Raw genomic sequence first — 16,619 nt, forward strand, 5'->3', positions numbered from 1 at the left:
AGCGTGTCTCCTGTTGTAGTGTTGTGGTGGTCTAATAGACCTGTTCATGAACATGCTAATGTGGCCCCTAGCGTGTCTCCTGTTGTAGTGTTGAGGTGGTCTATAGACCTGTTCATGAACATGTTAATGTGGCCCCTAGCGTGTCTCCTGTTGTAGTGTTGAGGTGGTCTAATAGACCTGTTCATGAACATGTTAATGTGGCCCCTAGCGTGTCTCCTGTTGTAGTGTTGTGGTGTTCTTCTATAGACCTGTTCATGAACATGCTAATGTGGCCCCTAGCGTGTCTCCTGTTGTAGTGTTGTGGTGTTCTTCTATAGACCTGTTCATGAACATGCTAATGTGGCCCCTAGCGTGTCTCCTGTTGTAGTGTTGCGGTGTTCTTCTATAGACCTGTTCATGAACATGCTAATGTGGCCCCTAGCGTGTCTCCTGTTGTAGTGGTGTGGTGGTCTATAGACCTGTTCATGAACATGCTAATGTGGCCCCTAGCGTGTCTCCTGTTGTAGTGTTGTGGTGGTCTATAGACCTGTTCATGAACATGTTAATGTGGCCCCTAGCGTGTCTCCTGTTGTAGTGTTGTGGTGTTCTTCTATAGACCTGTTCATGAACATGTTAATGTGGCCCCTAGCGTGTCTCCTGTTGTAGTGTTGTGGTGGTCTATAGACCTGTTCATGAACATGTTAATGTGGCCCCTAGCGTGTCTCCTGTTGTAGTGTTGAGGTGGTCTAATAGACCTGTTCATGAACATGTTAATGTGGCCCCTAGCGTGTCTCCTGTTGTAGTGTTGTGGTGGTCAATAGACCTGTTCATGAACATGTTAATGTGGCCCCTAGCGTGTCTCCTGTTGTAGTGTTGTGGTGGTCTATAGACCTGTTCATGAACATGTTAATGTGGCCCCTAGCGTGTCTCCTGTTGTAGTGTTGAGGTGGTCTAATAGACCTGTTCATGAACATGTTAATGTGGCCCCTAGCGTGTCTCCTGTTGTAGTGTTGTGGTGTTCTTCTATAGACCTGTTCATGAACATGTTAATGTGGCCCCTAGCGTGTCTCCTGTTGTAGTGTTGTGGTGGTCTATAGACCTGTTCATGAACATGTTAATGTGGCCCCTAGCGTGTCTCCTGTTGTAGTGTTGAGGTGTTCTTCTATAGACCTGTTCATGAACATGTTAATGTGGCCCCTAGCGTGTCTCCTGTTGTAGTGTTGAGGTGGTCTATAGACCTGTTCATGAACATGTTAATGTGGCCCCTAGCGTGTCTCCTGTTGTAGTGTTGAGGTGGTCTATAGACCTGTTCATGAACATGTTAATGTGGCCCCTAGCGTGTCTCCTGTTGTAGTGTTGTGGTGTTCTTCTATAGACCTGTTCATGAACATGCTAATGTGGCCCCTAGCGTGTCTCCTGTTGTAGTGTTGTGGTGGTCTATAGACCTGTTCATGAACATGTTAATGTGGCCCCTAGCGTGTCTCCTGTTGTAGTGTTGAGGTGGTCTATAGACCTGTTCATGAACATGCTAATGTGGCCCCTAGCGTGTCTCCTGTTGTAGTGTCGAGGTGTTCTATAGACCTGTTCATGAACATGTTAATGTGGCCCCTAGCGTGTCTCCTGTTGTAGTGTTGAGGTGGTCTAATAGACCTGTTCATGAACATGTTAATGTGGCCCCTAGCGTGTCTCCTGTTGTAGTGTTGTGGTGGTCTAATAGACCTGTTCATGAACATGTTAATGTGGCCCCTAGCGTGTCTTCTGTTGTAGTGTTGCGGTGGTCTAATAGACCTGTTCATGAACATGTTAATGTGGCCCCTAGCGTATCTCCTGTTGTAGTGTTGTGGTGTTCTTCTATAGACCTGTTCATGAACATGCTAATGTGGCTCCTAGCGTGTCTCCTGTTGTAGTGTTGCGGTGGTCTAATAGACCTGTTCATGAACATGCTAATGTGGCTCCTAGCGTGTCTCCTGTTGTAGTGTTGCGGTGGTCTAATAGACCTGTTCATGAACATGCTAATGTGGCCCCTAGCGTGTCTCCTGTTGTAGTGTTGTGGTGGTCTAATAGACCTGTTCATGAACATGTTAATGTGGCCCCTAGCGTGTCTCCTGTTGTAGTGTTGTGGTGGTCTAATAGACCTGTTCATGAACATGTTAATGTGGCCCCTAGCGTGTCTCCTGTTGTAATGTTGAGGTGGTCTATAGACCTGTTCATGAACATGTTAATGTGGCCCCTAGCGTGTCTCCTGTTGTAGTGGTGCGGTGTTCTTCTATAGACCTGTTCATGAACATGTTAATGTGGCCCCTAGCGTGTCTCCTGTTGTAGTGTTGTGGTGGTCTAATAGACCTGTTCATGAACATGCTAATGTGGCCCCTAGCGTGTCTCCTGTTGTAGTGTTGAGGTGGTCTATAGACCTGTTCATGAACATGTTAATGTGGCCCCTAGCGTGTCTCCTGTTGTAGTGTTGAGGTGGTCTAATAGACCTGTTCATGAACATGTTAATGTGGCCCCTAGCGTGTCTCCTGTTGTAGTGTTGTGGTGGTCTATAGACCTGTTCATGAACATGCTAATGTGGCCCCTAGCGTGTCTCCTGTTGTAGTGTTGTGGTGGTCTATAGACCTGTTCATGAACATGTTAATGTGGCCCCTAGCGTGTCTCCTGTTGTAGTGTTGTGGTGTTCTTCTATAGACCTGTTCATGAACATGCTAATGTGGCCCCTAGCGTGTCTCCTGTTGTAGTGTTGCGGTGTTCTTCTATAGACCTGTTCATGAACATGCTAATGTGGCCCCTAGCGTGTCTCCTGTTGTAGTGTTGTGGTGGTCTATAGACCTGTTCATGAACATGCTAATGTGGCCCCTAGCGTGTCTCCTGTTGTAGTGTTGTGGTGGTCTATAGACCTGTTCATGAACATGTTAATGTGGCCCCTAGCGTGTCTCCTGTTGTAGTGTTGTGGTGTTCTTCTATAGACATGTTCATGAACATGTTAATGTGGCCCCTAGCGTGTCTCCTGTTGTAGTGTTGTGGTGGTCTATAGACCTGTTCATGAACATGTTAATGTGGCCCCTAGCGTGTCTCCTGTTGTAGTGTTGAGGTGGTCTAATAGACCTGTTCATGAACATGTTAATGTGGCCCCTAGCGTGTCTCCTGTTGTAGTGTTGTGGTGGTCTATAGACCTGTTCATGAACATGTTAATGTGGCCCCTAGCGTGTCTCCTGTTGTAGTGTTGTGGTGGTCTATAAACCTGTTCATGAACATGTTAATGTGGCCCCTAGCGTGTCTCCTGTTGTAGTGTTGAGGTGGTCTAATAGACCTGTTCATGAACATGTTAATGTGGCCCCTAGCGTGTCTCCTGTTGTAGTGTTGTGGTGTTCTTCTATAGACCTGTTCATGAACATGTTAATGTGGCCCCTAGCGTGTCTCCTGTTGTAGTGTTGTGGTGGTCTATAGACCTGTTCATGAACATGTTAATGTGGCCCCTAGCGTGTCTCCTGTTGTAGTGTTGAGGTGTTCTTCTATAGACCTGTTCATGAACATGTTAATGTGGCCCCTAGCGTGTCTCCTGTTGTAGTGTTGAGGTGGTCTATAGACCTGTTCATGAACATGTTAATGTGGCCCCTAGCGTGTCTCCTGTTGTAGTGTTGAGGTGGTCTATAGACCTGTTCATGAACATGTTAATGTGGCCCCTAGCGTGTCTCCTGTTGTAGTGTTGTGGTGGTCTAATAGACCTGTTCATGAACATGCTAATGTGGCCCCTAGCGTGTCTCCTGTTGTAGTGTTGTGGTGGTCTATAGACCTGTTCATGAACATGTTAATGTGGCCCCTAGCGTGTCTCCTGTTGTAGTGTTGCGGTGGTCTATAGACCTGTTCATGAACATGTTAATGTGGCCTCTAGCGTGTCTCCTGTTGTAGTGTTGTGGTGTTCTTCTATAGACCTGTTCATGAACATGTTAATGTGGCCCCTAGCGTGTCTCCTGTTGTAGTGTTGTGGTGTTCTTCTATAGACCTGTTCATGAACATGTTAATGTGGCCCCTAGCGTGTCTCCTGTTGTAGTGTTGTGGTGTTCTTCTATAGACCTGTTCATGAACATGTTAATGTGGCCCCTAGCGTGTCTCCTGTTGTAGTGTTGTGGTGTCCTTCTATAGACCTGTTCATGAACATGTTAATGTGGCCCCTAGCGTGTCTCCTGTTGTAGTGTTGTGGTGGTCTATAGACCTGTTCATGAACATGTTAATGTGGCCCCTAGCGTGTCTCCTGTTGTAGTGTTGTGGTGGTCTAATAGACCTGTTCATGAACATGCTAATGTTGCCCCTAGCGTGTCCCCTGTTGTAGTGTTGTGGTGGTCTATAGACCTGTTCATGAACATGTTAATGTGGCCCCTAGCGTGTCTCCTGTTGTAGTGTTGCAGTGGTCTATAGACCTGTTCATGAACATGTTAATGTGGCCCCTAGCGTGTCTCCTGTTGTAGTGTTGTGGTATTCTTCTATAGACCTGTTCATGAACATGTTAATGTGGCCCCTAGCGTGTCTCCTGTTGTAGTGTTGTGGTGTTCTTCTATAGACCTGTTCATGAACATGTTAATGTGGCCCCTAGCGTGTCTCCTGTTGTAGTGTTGTGGTGTTCTTCTATAGACCTGTTCATGAACATGTTAATGTGGCCCCTAGCGTGTCTCCTGTTGTAGTGTTGTGGTGTTCTTCTATAGACCTGTTCATGAACATGTTAATGTGGCCCCTAGCGTGTCTCCTGTTGTAGTGTTGTGGTGGTTTATAGACCTGTTCATGAACATGTTAATGTGGCCCCTAGCGTGTCTCCTGTTGTAGTGTTGAGGTGGTCTATAGACCTGTTCATGAACATGTTAATGTGGCCCCTAGCGTGTCTCCTGTTGTAGTGTTGTGGTGTTCTTCTATAGACCTGTTCATGAACATGTTAATGTGGCCCCTAGCGTGTCTCCTGTTGTAGTGTTGTGGTGGTTTATAGACCTGTTCATGAACATGTTAATGTGGCCCCTAGCGTGTCTCCTGTTGTAGTGTTGAGGTGGTCTATAGACCTGTTCATGAACATGTTAATGTGGCCCCTAGCGTGTCTCCTGTTGAAGTGTTGAGGTGGTCTATAGACCTGTTCATGAACATGTTAATGTGGCCCCTAGCGTGTCTCCTGTTGTAGTGTTGTGGTGTTCTTCTATAGACCTGTTCATGAACATGTTAATGTGGCCCCTAGCGTGTCTCCTGTTGTAGTGTTGTGGTGTTCTTCTATAGACCTGTTCATGAACATGTTAATGTGGCCCCTAGCGTGTCTCCTGTTGTAGTGTTGTGGTGTTCTTCTATAGACCTGTTCATGAACATGTTAATGTGGCCCCTAGCGTGTCTCCTGTTGTAGTGTTGTGGTGTTCTTCTATAGACCTGTTCATGAACATGTTAATGTGGCCCCTAGCGTGTCTCCTGTTGTAGTGTTGTGGTGGTCTATAGACCTGTTCATGAACATGTTAATGTGGCCCCTAGCGTGTCTCCTGTTGTAGTGTTGTGGTGGTCTAATAGACCTGTTCATGAACATGCTAATGTGGCCCCTAGCGTGTCTCCTGTTGTAGTGTTGTGGTGGTCTATAGACCTGTTCATGAACATGTTAATGTGGCCCCTAGCGTGTCTCCTGTTGTAGTGTTGCGGTGGTCTATAGACCTGTTCATGAACATGTTAATGTGGCCCCTAGCGTGTCTCCTGTTGTAGTGTTGTGGTGTTCTTCTATAGACCTGTTCATGAACATGTTAATGTGGCCCCTAGCGTGTCTCCTGTTGTAGTGTTGTGGTGTTCTTCTATAGACCTGTTCATGAACATGTTAATGTGGCCCCTAGCGTGTCTCCTGTTGTAGTGTTGTGGTGTTCTTCTATAGACCTGTTCATGAACATGTTAATGTGGCCCCTAGCGTGTCTCCTGTTGTAGTGTTGTGGTGGTCTATAGACCTGTTCATGAACATGTTAATGTGGCCCCTAGCGTGTCTCCTGTTGTAGTGTTGAGGTGGTCTATAGACCTGTTCATGAACATGCTAATGTGGCCCCTAGCGTGTCTCCTGTTGTAGTGTTGTGGTGGTCTAATAGACCTGTTCATGAACATGTTAATGTGGCCCCTAGCGTGTCTCCTGTTGTAGTGTTGTGGTGTTCTTCTATAGACCTGTTCATGAACATGCTAATGTGGCCCCTAGCGTGTCTCCTGTTGTAGTGTTGCGGTGGTCTATAGACCTGTTCATGAACATGTTAATGTGGCCCCTAGCGTGTCTCCTGTTGTAGTGTTGAGGTGGTCTAATAGACCTGTTCATGAACATGTTAATGTGGCCCCTAGCGTGTCTCCTGTTGTAGTGTTGCAGTGGTCTAATAGACCTGTTCATGAACATGTTAATGTGGCCCCTAGCGTGTCTCCTGTTGTAGTGTTGAGGTGGTCTAATAGACCTGTTCATGAACATGTTAATGTGGCCCCTAGCGTGTCTCCTGTTGTAGTGTTGAGGTGGTCTAATAGACCTGTTCATGAACATGCTAATGTGGCCCCTAGCGTGTCTCCTGTTGTAGTGTTGCAGTGGTCTATAGACCTGTTCATGAACATGTTAATGTGGCCCCTAGCGTGTCTCCTGTTGTAGTGTTGTGGTGGTCTATAGACCTGTTCATGAACATGCTAATGTGGCCCCTAGCGTGTCTCCTGTTGTAGTGTTGTGGTGGTCTATAGACCTGTTCATGAACATGTTAATGTGGCCCCTAGCGTGTCTCCTGTTGTAGTGTTGTGGTGGTCTAATAGACCTGTTCATGAACATGTTAATGTGGCCCCTAGCGTGTCTCCTGTTGTAGTGTTGTGGTGGTCTATAGACCTGTTCATGAACATGTTAATGTGGCCCCTAGCGTGTCTCCTGTTGTAGTGTTGTGGTGTTCTTCTATAGACCTGTTCATGAACATGTTAATGTGGCCCCTAGCGTGTCTCCTGTTGTAGTGTTGTGGTGGTCTATAGACCTGTTCATGAACATGTTAATGTGGCCCCTAGCGTGTCTCCTGTTGTAGTGTTGTGGTGTTCTTCTATAGACCTGTTCATGAACATGCTAATGTGGCCCCTAGCGTGTCTCCTGTTGTAGTGTTGTGGTGGTCTATAGACCTGTTCATGAACATGTTAATGTGGCCCCTAGCGTGTCTCCTGTTGTAGTGTTGAGGTGGTCTATAGACCTGTTCATGAACATGCTAATGTGGCCCCTAGCGTGTCTCCTGTTGTAGTGTCGAGGTGTTCTATAGACCTGTTCATGAACATGTTAATGTGGCCCCTAGCTTGTCTCCTGTTGTAGTGTTGAGGTGGTCTAATAGACCTGTTCATGAACATGTTAATGTGGCCCCTAGCGTGTCTCCTGTTGTAGTGTTGTGGTGGTCTAATAGACCTGTTCATGAACATGTTAATGTGGCCCCTAGCGTGTCTCCTGTTGTAGTGTTGTGGTGGTCTAATAGACCTGTTCATGAACATGCTAATGTGGCCCCTAGCGTGTCTCCTGTTGTAGTGTTGCGGTGGTCTAATAGACCTGTTCATGAACATGTTAATGTGGCCCCTAGCGTGTCTCCTGTTGTAGTGTTGTGGTGGTCTAATAGACCTGTTCATGAACATGTTAATGTGGCCCCTAGCGTGTCTCCTGTTGTAGTGTTGAGGTGGTCTATAGACCTGTTCATGAACATGTTAATGTGGCCCCTAGCGTGTCTCCTGTTGTAGTGTTGCGGTGTTCTTCTATAGACCTGTTCATGAACATGTTAATGTGGCCCCTAGCGTGTCTCCTGTTGTAGTGTTGTGGTGGTCTAATAGACCTGTTCATGAACATGCTAATGTGGCCCCTAGCGTGTCTCCTGTTGTAGTGTTGAGGTGGTCTATAGACCTGTTCATGAACATGTTAATGTGGCCCCTAGCGTGTCTCCTGTTGTAGTGTTGAGGTGGTCTAATAGACCTGTTCATGAACATGTTAATGTGGCCCCTAGCGTGTCTCCTGTTGTAGTGTTGTGGTGGTCTATAGACCTGTTCATGAACATGCTAATGTGGCCCCTAGCGTGTCTCCTGTTGTAGTGTTGTGGTGGTCTATAGACCTGTTCATGAACATGTTAATGTGGCCCCTAGCGTGTCTCCTGTTGTAGTGTTGTGGTGGTCTATAGACCTGTTCATGAACATGTTAATGTGGCCCCTAGCGTGTCTCCTGTTGTAGTGTTGAGGTGGTCTAATAGACCTGTTCATGAACATGCTAATGTGGCCCCTAGCGTGTCTCCTGTTGTAGTGTTGTGGTGGTCTATAGACCTGTTCATGAACATGCTAATGTGGCCCCTAGCGTGTCTCCTGTTGTAGTGTTGTGGTGGTCTATAGACCTGTTCATGAACATGTTAATGTGGCCCCTAGCGTGTCTCCTGTTGTAGTGTTGTGGTGGTCTAATAGACCTGTTCATGAACATGTTAATGTGGCCCCTAGCGTGTCTCCTGTTGTAGTGTTGTGGTGGTCTATAGACCTGTTCATGAACATGTTAATGTGGCCCCTAGCGTGTCTCCTGTTGTAGTGTTGTGGTGTTCTTCTATAGACCTGTTCATGAACATGTTAATGTGGCCCCTAGCGTGTCTCCTGTTGTAGTGTTGTGGTGGTCTATAGACCTGTTCATGAACATGTTAATGTGGCCCCTAGCGTGTCTCCTGTTGTAGTGTTGTGGTGTTCTTCTATAGACCTGTTCATGAACATGCTAATGTGGCCCCTAGCGTGTCTCCTGTTGTAGTGTTGTGGTGGTCTATAGACCTGTTCATGAACATGTTAATGTGGCCCCTAGCGTGTCTCCTGTTGTAGTGTTGAGGTGGTCTATAGACCTGTTCATGAACATGCTAATGTGGCCCCTAGCGTGTCTCCTGTTGTAGTGTTGAGGTGTTCTATAGACCTGTTCATGAACATGTTAATGAGGCCCCTAGCGTGTCTCCTGTTGTAGTGTTGAGGTGGTCTAATAGACCTGTTCATGAACATGTTAATGTGGCCCCTAGCGTGTCTCCTGTTGTAGTGTTGTGGTGGTCTAATATACCTGTTCATGAACATGTTAATGTGGCCCCTAGCGTGTCTCCTGTTGTAGTGTTGCGGTGGTCTAATAGACCTGTTCATGAACATGTTAATGTGGCCCCTAGCGTATCTCCTGTTGTAGTGTTGTGGTGTTCTTCTATAGACCTGTTCATGAACATGCTAATGTGGCCCCTAGCGTGTCTCCTGTTGTAGTGTTGCGGTGGTCTAATAGACCTGTTCATGAACATGTTAATGTGGCCCCTAGCGTGTCTCCTGTTGTAGTGTTGTGGTGGTCTAATAAACCTGTTCATGAACATGTTAATGTGGCCCCTAGCGTGTCTCCTGTTGTAGTGTTGAGGTGGTCTATAGACCTGTTCATGAACATGTTAATGTGGCCCCTAGCGTGTCTCCTGTTGTAGTGTTGCGGTGTTCTTCTATAGACCTGTTCATGAACATGTTAATGTGGCCCCTAGCGTGTCTCCTGTTGTAGTGTTGTGGTGGTCTAATAGACCTGTTCATGAACATGCTAATGTGGCCCCTAGCGTGTCTCCTGTTGTAGTGTTGAGGTGGTCTATAGACCTGTTCATGAACATGTTAATGTGGCCCCTAGCGTGTCTCCTGTTGTAGTGTTGAGGTGGTCTAATAGACCTGTTCATGAACATGTTAATGTGGCCCCTAGCGTGTCTCCTGTTGTAGTGTTGTGGTGTTCTTCTATAGACCTGTTCATGAACATGCTAATGTGGCCCCTAGCGTGTCTCCTGTTGTAGTGTTGCGGTGTTCTTCTATAGACCTGTTCATGAACATGCTAATGTGGCCCCTAGCGTGTCTCCTGTTGTAGTGTTGTGGTGGTCTATAGACCTGTTCATGAACATGCTAATGTGGCCCCTAGCGTGTCTCCTGTTGTAGTGTTGTGGTGGTCTATAGACCTGTTCATGAACATGTTAATGTGGCCCCTAGCGTGTCTCCTGTTGTAGTGTTGTGGTGTTCTTCTATAGACCTGTTCATGAACATGTTAATGTGGCCCCTAGCGTGTCTCCTGTTGTAGTGTTGTGGTGGTCTATAGACCTGTTCATGAACATGTTAATGTGGCCCCTAGCGTGTCTCCTGTTGTAGTGTTGTGGTGGTCTATAGACCTGTTCATGAACATGTTAATGTGGCCCCTAGCGTGTCTCCTGTTGTAATGTTGTGGTGGTCTATAGACCTGTTCATGAACATGTTAATGTGGCCCCTAGCGTGTCTCCTGTTGTAGTGTTGAGGTGGTCTAATAGACCTGTTCATGAACATGTTAATGTGGCCCCTAGCATGTCTCCTGTTGTAGTGTTGTGGTGTTCTTCTATAGACCTGTTCATGAACATGTTAATGTGGCCCCTAGCGTGTCTCCTGTTGTAGTGTTGTGGTGGTCTATAGACCTGTTCATGAACATGTTAATGTGGCCCCTAGCGTGTCTCCTGTTGTAGTGTTGAGGTGTTCTTCTATAGACCTGTTCATGAACATGTTAATGTGGCCCCTAGCGTGTCTCCTGTTGTAGTGTTGAGGTGGTCTATAGACCTGTTCATGAACATGTTAATGTGGCCCCTAGCGTGTCTCCTGTTGTAGTGTTGAGGTGGTCTATAGACCTGTTCATGAACATGTTAATGTGGCCCCTAGCGTGTCTCCTGTTGTAGTGTTGTGGTGTTCTTCTATAGACCTGTTCATGAACATGCTAATGTGGCCCCTAGCGTGTCTCCTGTTGTAGTGTTGTGGTGGTCTATAGACCTGTTCATGAACATGTTAATGTGGCCCCTAGCGTGTCTCCTGTTGTAGTGTTGAGGTGGTCTATAGACCTGTTCATGAACATGCTAATGTGGCCCCTAGCGTGTCTCCTGTTGTAGTGTCGAGGTGTTCTATAGACCTGTTCATGAACATGTTAATGTGGCCCCTAGCGTGTCTCCTGTTGTAGTGTTGCGGTGGTCTAATAGACCTGTTCATGAACATGCTAATGTGGCTCCTAGCGTGTCTCCTGTTGTAGTGTTGCGGTGGTCTAATAGACCTGTTCATGAACATGCTAATGTGGCCCCTAGCGTGTCTCCTGTTGTAGTGTTGTGGTGGTCTAATAGACCTGTTCATGAACATGTTAATGTGGCCCCTAGCGTGTCTCCTGTTGTAGTGTTGTGGTGGTCTAATAGACCTGTTCATGAACATGTTAATGTGGCCCCTAGCGTGTCTCCTGTTGTAGTGTTGAGGTGGTCTATAGACCTGTTCATGAACATGTTAATGTGGCCCCTAGCGTGTCTCCTGTTGTAGTGGTGCGGTGTTCTTCTATAGACCTGTTCATGAACATGTTAATGTGGCCCCTAGCGTGTCTCCTGATGTAGTGTTGTGGTGGTCTAATAGACCTGTTCATGAACATGCTAATGTGGCCCCTAGCGTGTCTCCTGTTGTAGTGTTGAGGTGGTCTATAGACCTGTTCATGAACATGTTAATGTGGCCCCTAGCGTGTCTCCTGTTGTAGTGTTGAGGTGGTCTAATAGACCTGTTCATGAACATGTTAATGTGGCCCCTAGCGTGTCTCCTGTTGTAGTGTTGTGGTGGTCTATAGACCTGTTCATGAACATGCTAATGTGGCCCCTAGCGTGTCTCCTGTTGTAGTGTTGTGGTGGTCTATAGACCTGTTCATGAACATGTTAATGTGGCCCCTAGCGTGTCTCCTGTTGTAGTGTTGTGGTGGTCTATAGACCTGTTCATGAACATGCTAATGTGGCCCCTAGCGTGTCTCCTGTTGTAGTGTTGTGGTGGTCTATAGACCTGTTCATGAACATGTTAATGTGGCCCCTAGCGTGTCTCCTGTTGTAGTGTTGAGGTGGTCTAATAGACCTGTTCATGAACATGTTAATGTGGCCCCTAGCGTGTCTCCTGTTGTAGTGTTGTGGTGTTCTTCTATAGACCTGTTCATGAACATGCTAATGTGGCCCCTAGCGTGTCTCCTGTTGTAGTGTTGTGGTGTTCTTCTATAGACCTGTTCATGAACATGCTAATGTGGCCCCTAGCGTGTCTCCTGTTGTAGTGTTGCAGTGTTCTTCTATAGACCTGTTCATGAACATGCTAATGTGGCCCCTAGCGTGTCTCCTGTTGTAGTGTTGTGGTGGTCTATAGACCTGTTCATGAACATGCTAATGTGGCCCCTAGCGTGTCTCCTGTTGTAGTGTTGTGGTGGTCTATAGACCTGTTCATGAACATGTTAATGTGGCCCCTAGCGTGTCTCCTGTTGTAGTGTTGTGGTGTTCTTCTATAGACCTGTTCATGAACATGTTAATGTGGCCCCTAGCGTGTCTCCTGTTGTAGTGTTGTGGTGGTCTATAGACCTGTTCATGAACATGTTAATGTGGCCCCTAGCGTGTCTCCTGTTGTAGTGTTGAGGTGGTCTAATAGACCTGTTCATGAACATGTTAATGTGGCCCCTAGCGTGTCTCCTATTGTAGTGTTGTGGTGGTCTATAGACCTGTTCATGAACATGTTAATGTGGCCCCTAGCGTGTCTCCTGGTGTAGTGTTGTGGTGGTCTATAGACCTGTTCATGAACATGTTAATGTGGCCCCTAGCGTGTCTCCTGTTGTAGTGTTGAGGTGGTCTAATAGACCTGTTCATGAACATGTTAATGTGGCCCCTAGCGTGTCTCCTGTTGTAGTGTTGTGGTGTTCTTCTATAGACCTGTTCATGAACATGTTAATGTGGCCCCTAGCGTGTCTCCTGGTGTAGTGTTGTGGTGGTCTATAGACCTGTTCATGAACATGTTAATGTGGCCCCTAGCGTGTCTCCTGTTGTAGTGTTGAGGTGTTCTTCTATAGACCTGTTCATGAACATGTTAATGTGGCCCCTAGCGTGTCTCCTGTTGTAGTGTTGAGGTGGTCTATAGACCTGTTCATGAACATGTTAATGTGGCCCCTAGCGTGTCTCCTGTTGTAGTGTTGAGGTGGTCTATAGACCTGTTCATGAACATGTTAATGTGGCCCCTAGCGTGTCTCCTGTTGTAGTGTTGTGGTGGTCTAATAGACCTGTTCATGAACATGCTAATGTGGCCCCTAGCGTGTCTCCTGTTGTAGTGTTGTGGTGGTCTATAGACCTGTTCATGAACATGTTAATGTGGCCCCTAGCGTGTCTCCTGTTGTAGTGTTGCGGTGGTCTATAGACCTGTTCATGAACATGTTAATGTGGCCCCTAGCGTGTCTCCTGTTGTAGTGTTGTGGTGTTCTTCTATAGACCTGTTCATGAACATGTTAATGTGGCCCCTAGCGTGTCTCCTGTTGTAGTGTTGTGGTGTTCTTCTATAGACCTGTTCATGAACATGTTAATGTGGCCCCTAGCGTGTCTCCTGTTGTAGTGTTGTGGTGTTCTTCTATAGACCTGTTCATGAACATGTTAATGTGGCCCCTAGCGTGTCTCCTGTTGTAGTGTTGTGGTGTTCTTCTATAGACCTGTTCATGAACATGTTAATGTGGCCCCTAGCGTGTCTCCTGTTGTAGTGTTGTGGTGGTCTATAGACCTGTTCATGAACATGTTAATGTGGCCCCTAGCGTGTCTCCTGTTGTAGTGTTGTGGTGGTCTAATAGACCTGTTCATGAACATGCTAATGTGGCCCCTAGCGTGTCTCCTGTTGTAGTGTTGTGGTGGTCTATAGACCTGTTCATGAACATGTTAATGTGGCCCCTAGCGTGTCTCCTGTTGTAGTGTTGCGGTGGTCTATAGACCTGTTCATGAACATGTTAATGTGGCCCCTAGCGTGTCTCCTGTTGTAGTGTTGTGGTGTTCTTCTATAGACCTGTTCATGAACATGTTAATGTGGCCCCTAGCGTGTCTCCTGTTGTAGTGTTGTGGTGTTCTTCTATAGACCTGTTCATGAACATGTTAATGTGGCCCCTAGCGTGTCTCCTGTTGTAGTGTTGTGGTGTTCTTCTATAGACCTGTTCATGAACATGTTAATGTGGCCCCTAGCGTGTCTCCTGTTGTAGTGTTGTGGTGTTCTTCTATAGACCTGTTCATGAACATGTTAATGTGGCCCCTAGCGTGTCTCCTGTTGTAGTGTTGTGGTGGTTTATAGACCTGTTCATGAACATGTTAATGTGGCCCCTAGCGTGTCTCCTGTTGTAGTGTTGAGGTGGTCTATAGACCTGTTCATGAACATGTTAATGTGGCCCCTAGCGTGTCTCCTGTTGTAGTGTTGTGGTGGTCTAATAGACCTGTTCATGAACATGTTAATGTGGCCCCTAGCGTGTCTCCTGTTGTAGTGTTGTGGTGTTCTTCTATAGACCTGTTCATGAACATGTTAATGTGGCCCCTAGCGTGTCTCCTGTTGTAGTGTTGTGGTGTTCTTCTATAGACCTGTTCATGAACATGTTAATGTGGCCCCTAGCGTGTCTCCTGTTGTAGTGTTGTGGTGTTCTTCTATAGACCTGTTCATGAACATGTTAATGTGGCCCCTAGCGTGTCTCCTGTTGTAGTGTTGTGGTGTTCTTCTATAGACCTGTTCATGAACATGTTAATGTGGCCCCTAGCGTGTCTCCTGTTGTAGTGTTGTGGTGGTCTATAGACCTGTTCATGAACATGTTAATGTGGCCCCTAGCGTGTCTCCTGTTGTAGTGTTGTGGTGGTCTAATAGACCTGTTCATGAACATGCTAATGTGGCCCCTAGCGTGTCTCCTGTTGTAGTGTTGTGGTGGTCTATAGACCTGTTCATGAACATGTTAATGTGGCCCCTAGCGTGTCTCCTGTTGTAGTGTTGCGGTGGTCTATAGACCTGTTCATGAACATGTTAATGTGGCCCCTAGCGTGTCTCCTGTTGTAGTGTTGTGGTGTTCTTCTATAGACCTGTTCATGAACATGTTAATGTGGCCCCTAGCGTGTCTCCTGTTGTAGTGTTGTGGTGTTCTTCTATAGACCTGTTCATGAACATGTTAATGTGGCCCCTAGCGTGTCTCCTGTTGTAGTGTTGTGGTGTTCTTCTATAGACCTGTTCATGAACATGTTAATGTGGCCCCTAGCGTGTCTCCTGTTGTAGTGTTGTGGTGGTTTATAGACCTGTTCATGAACATGTTAATGTGGCCCCTAGCGTGTCTCCTGTTGTAGTGTTGAGGTGGTCTATAGACCTGTTCATGAACATGTTAATGTGGCCCCTAGCGTGTCTCCTGTTGTAGTGTTGTGGTGGTCTAATAGACCTGTTCATGAACATGTTAATGTGGCCCCTAGCGTGTCTCCTGTTGTAGTGTTGTGGTGTTCTTCTATAGACCTGTTCATGAACATGTTAATGTGGCCCCTAGCGTGTCTCCTGTTGTAGTGTTGTGGTGTTCTTCTATAGACCTGTTCATGAACATGTTAATGTGGCCCCTAGCGTGTCTCCTGTTGTAGTGTTGCGGTGGTCTATAGACCTGTTCATGAACATGCTAATGTGGCCCCTAGCGTGTCTCCTGTTGTAGTGTTGAGGTGTTCTATAGACCTGTTCATGAACATGTTAATGAGGCCCCTAGCGTGTCTCCTGTTGTAGTGTTGAGGTGGTCTAATAGACCTGTTCATGAACATGTTAATGTGGCCCCTAGCGTGTCTCCTGTTGTAGTGTTGTGGTGGTCTAATATACCTGTTCATGAACATGTTAATGTGGCCCCTAGCGTGTCTCCTGTTGTAGTGTTGCGGTGGTCTAATAGACCTGTTCATGAACATGTTAATGTGGCCCCTAGCGTATCTCCTGTTGTAGTGTTGTGGTGTTCTTCTATAGACCTGTTCATGAACATGCTAATGTGGCCCCTAGCGTGTCTCCTGTTGTAGTGTTGCGGTGGTCTAATAGACCTGTTCATGAACATGTTAATGTGGCCCCTAGCGTGTCTCCTGTTGTAGTGTTGTGGTGGTCTAATAAACCTGTTCATGAACATGTTAATGTGGCCCCTAGCGTGTCTCCTGTTGTAGTGTTGAGGTGGTCTATAGACCTGTTCATGAACATGTTAATGTGGCCCCTAGCGTGTCTCCTGTTGTAGTGTTGCGGTGTTCTTCTATAGACCTGTTCATGAACATGTTAATGTGGCCCCTAGCGTGTCTCCTGTTGTAGTGTTGTGGTGGTCTAATAGACCTGTTCATGAACATGCTAATGTGGCCCCTAGCGTGTCTCCTGTTGTAGTGTTGAGGTGGTCTATAGACCTGTTCATGAACATGTTAATGTGGCCCCTAGCGTGTCTCCTGTTGTAGTGTTGAGGTGGTCTAATAGACCTGTTCATGAACATGTTAATGTGGCCCCTAGCGTGTCTCCTGTTGTAGTGTTGTGGTGTTCTTCTATAGACCTGTTCATGAACATGCTAATGTGGCCCCTAGCGTGTCTCCTGTTGTAGTGTTGCGGTGTTCTTCTATAGACCTGTTCATGAACATGCTAATGTGGCCCCTAGCGTGTCTCCTGTTGTAGTGTTGTGGTGGTCTATAGACCTGTTCATGAACATGCTAATGTGGCCCCTAGCGTGTCTCCTGTTGTAGTGTTGTGGTGGTCTATAGACCTGTTCATGAACATGTTAATGTGGCCCCTAGCGTGTCTCCTGTTGTAGTGTTGTGGTGTTCTTCTATAGACCTGTTCATGAACATGTTAATGTGGCCCCTAGCGTGTCTCCTGTTGTA

This window comes from Notolepis coatsorum (genome assembly GCF_963971535.1).
Source record: "Notolepis coatsorum genome assembly, chromosome: 6".
Taxonomy (NCBI): domain Eukaryota; kingdom Metazoa; phylum Chordata; class Actinopteri; order Aulopiformes; family Paralepididae; genus Notolepis; species Notolepis coatsorum.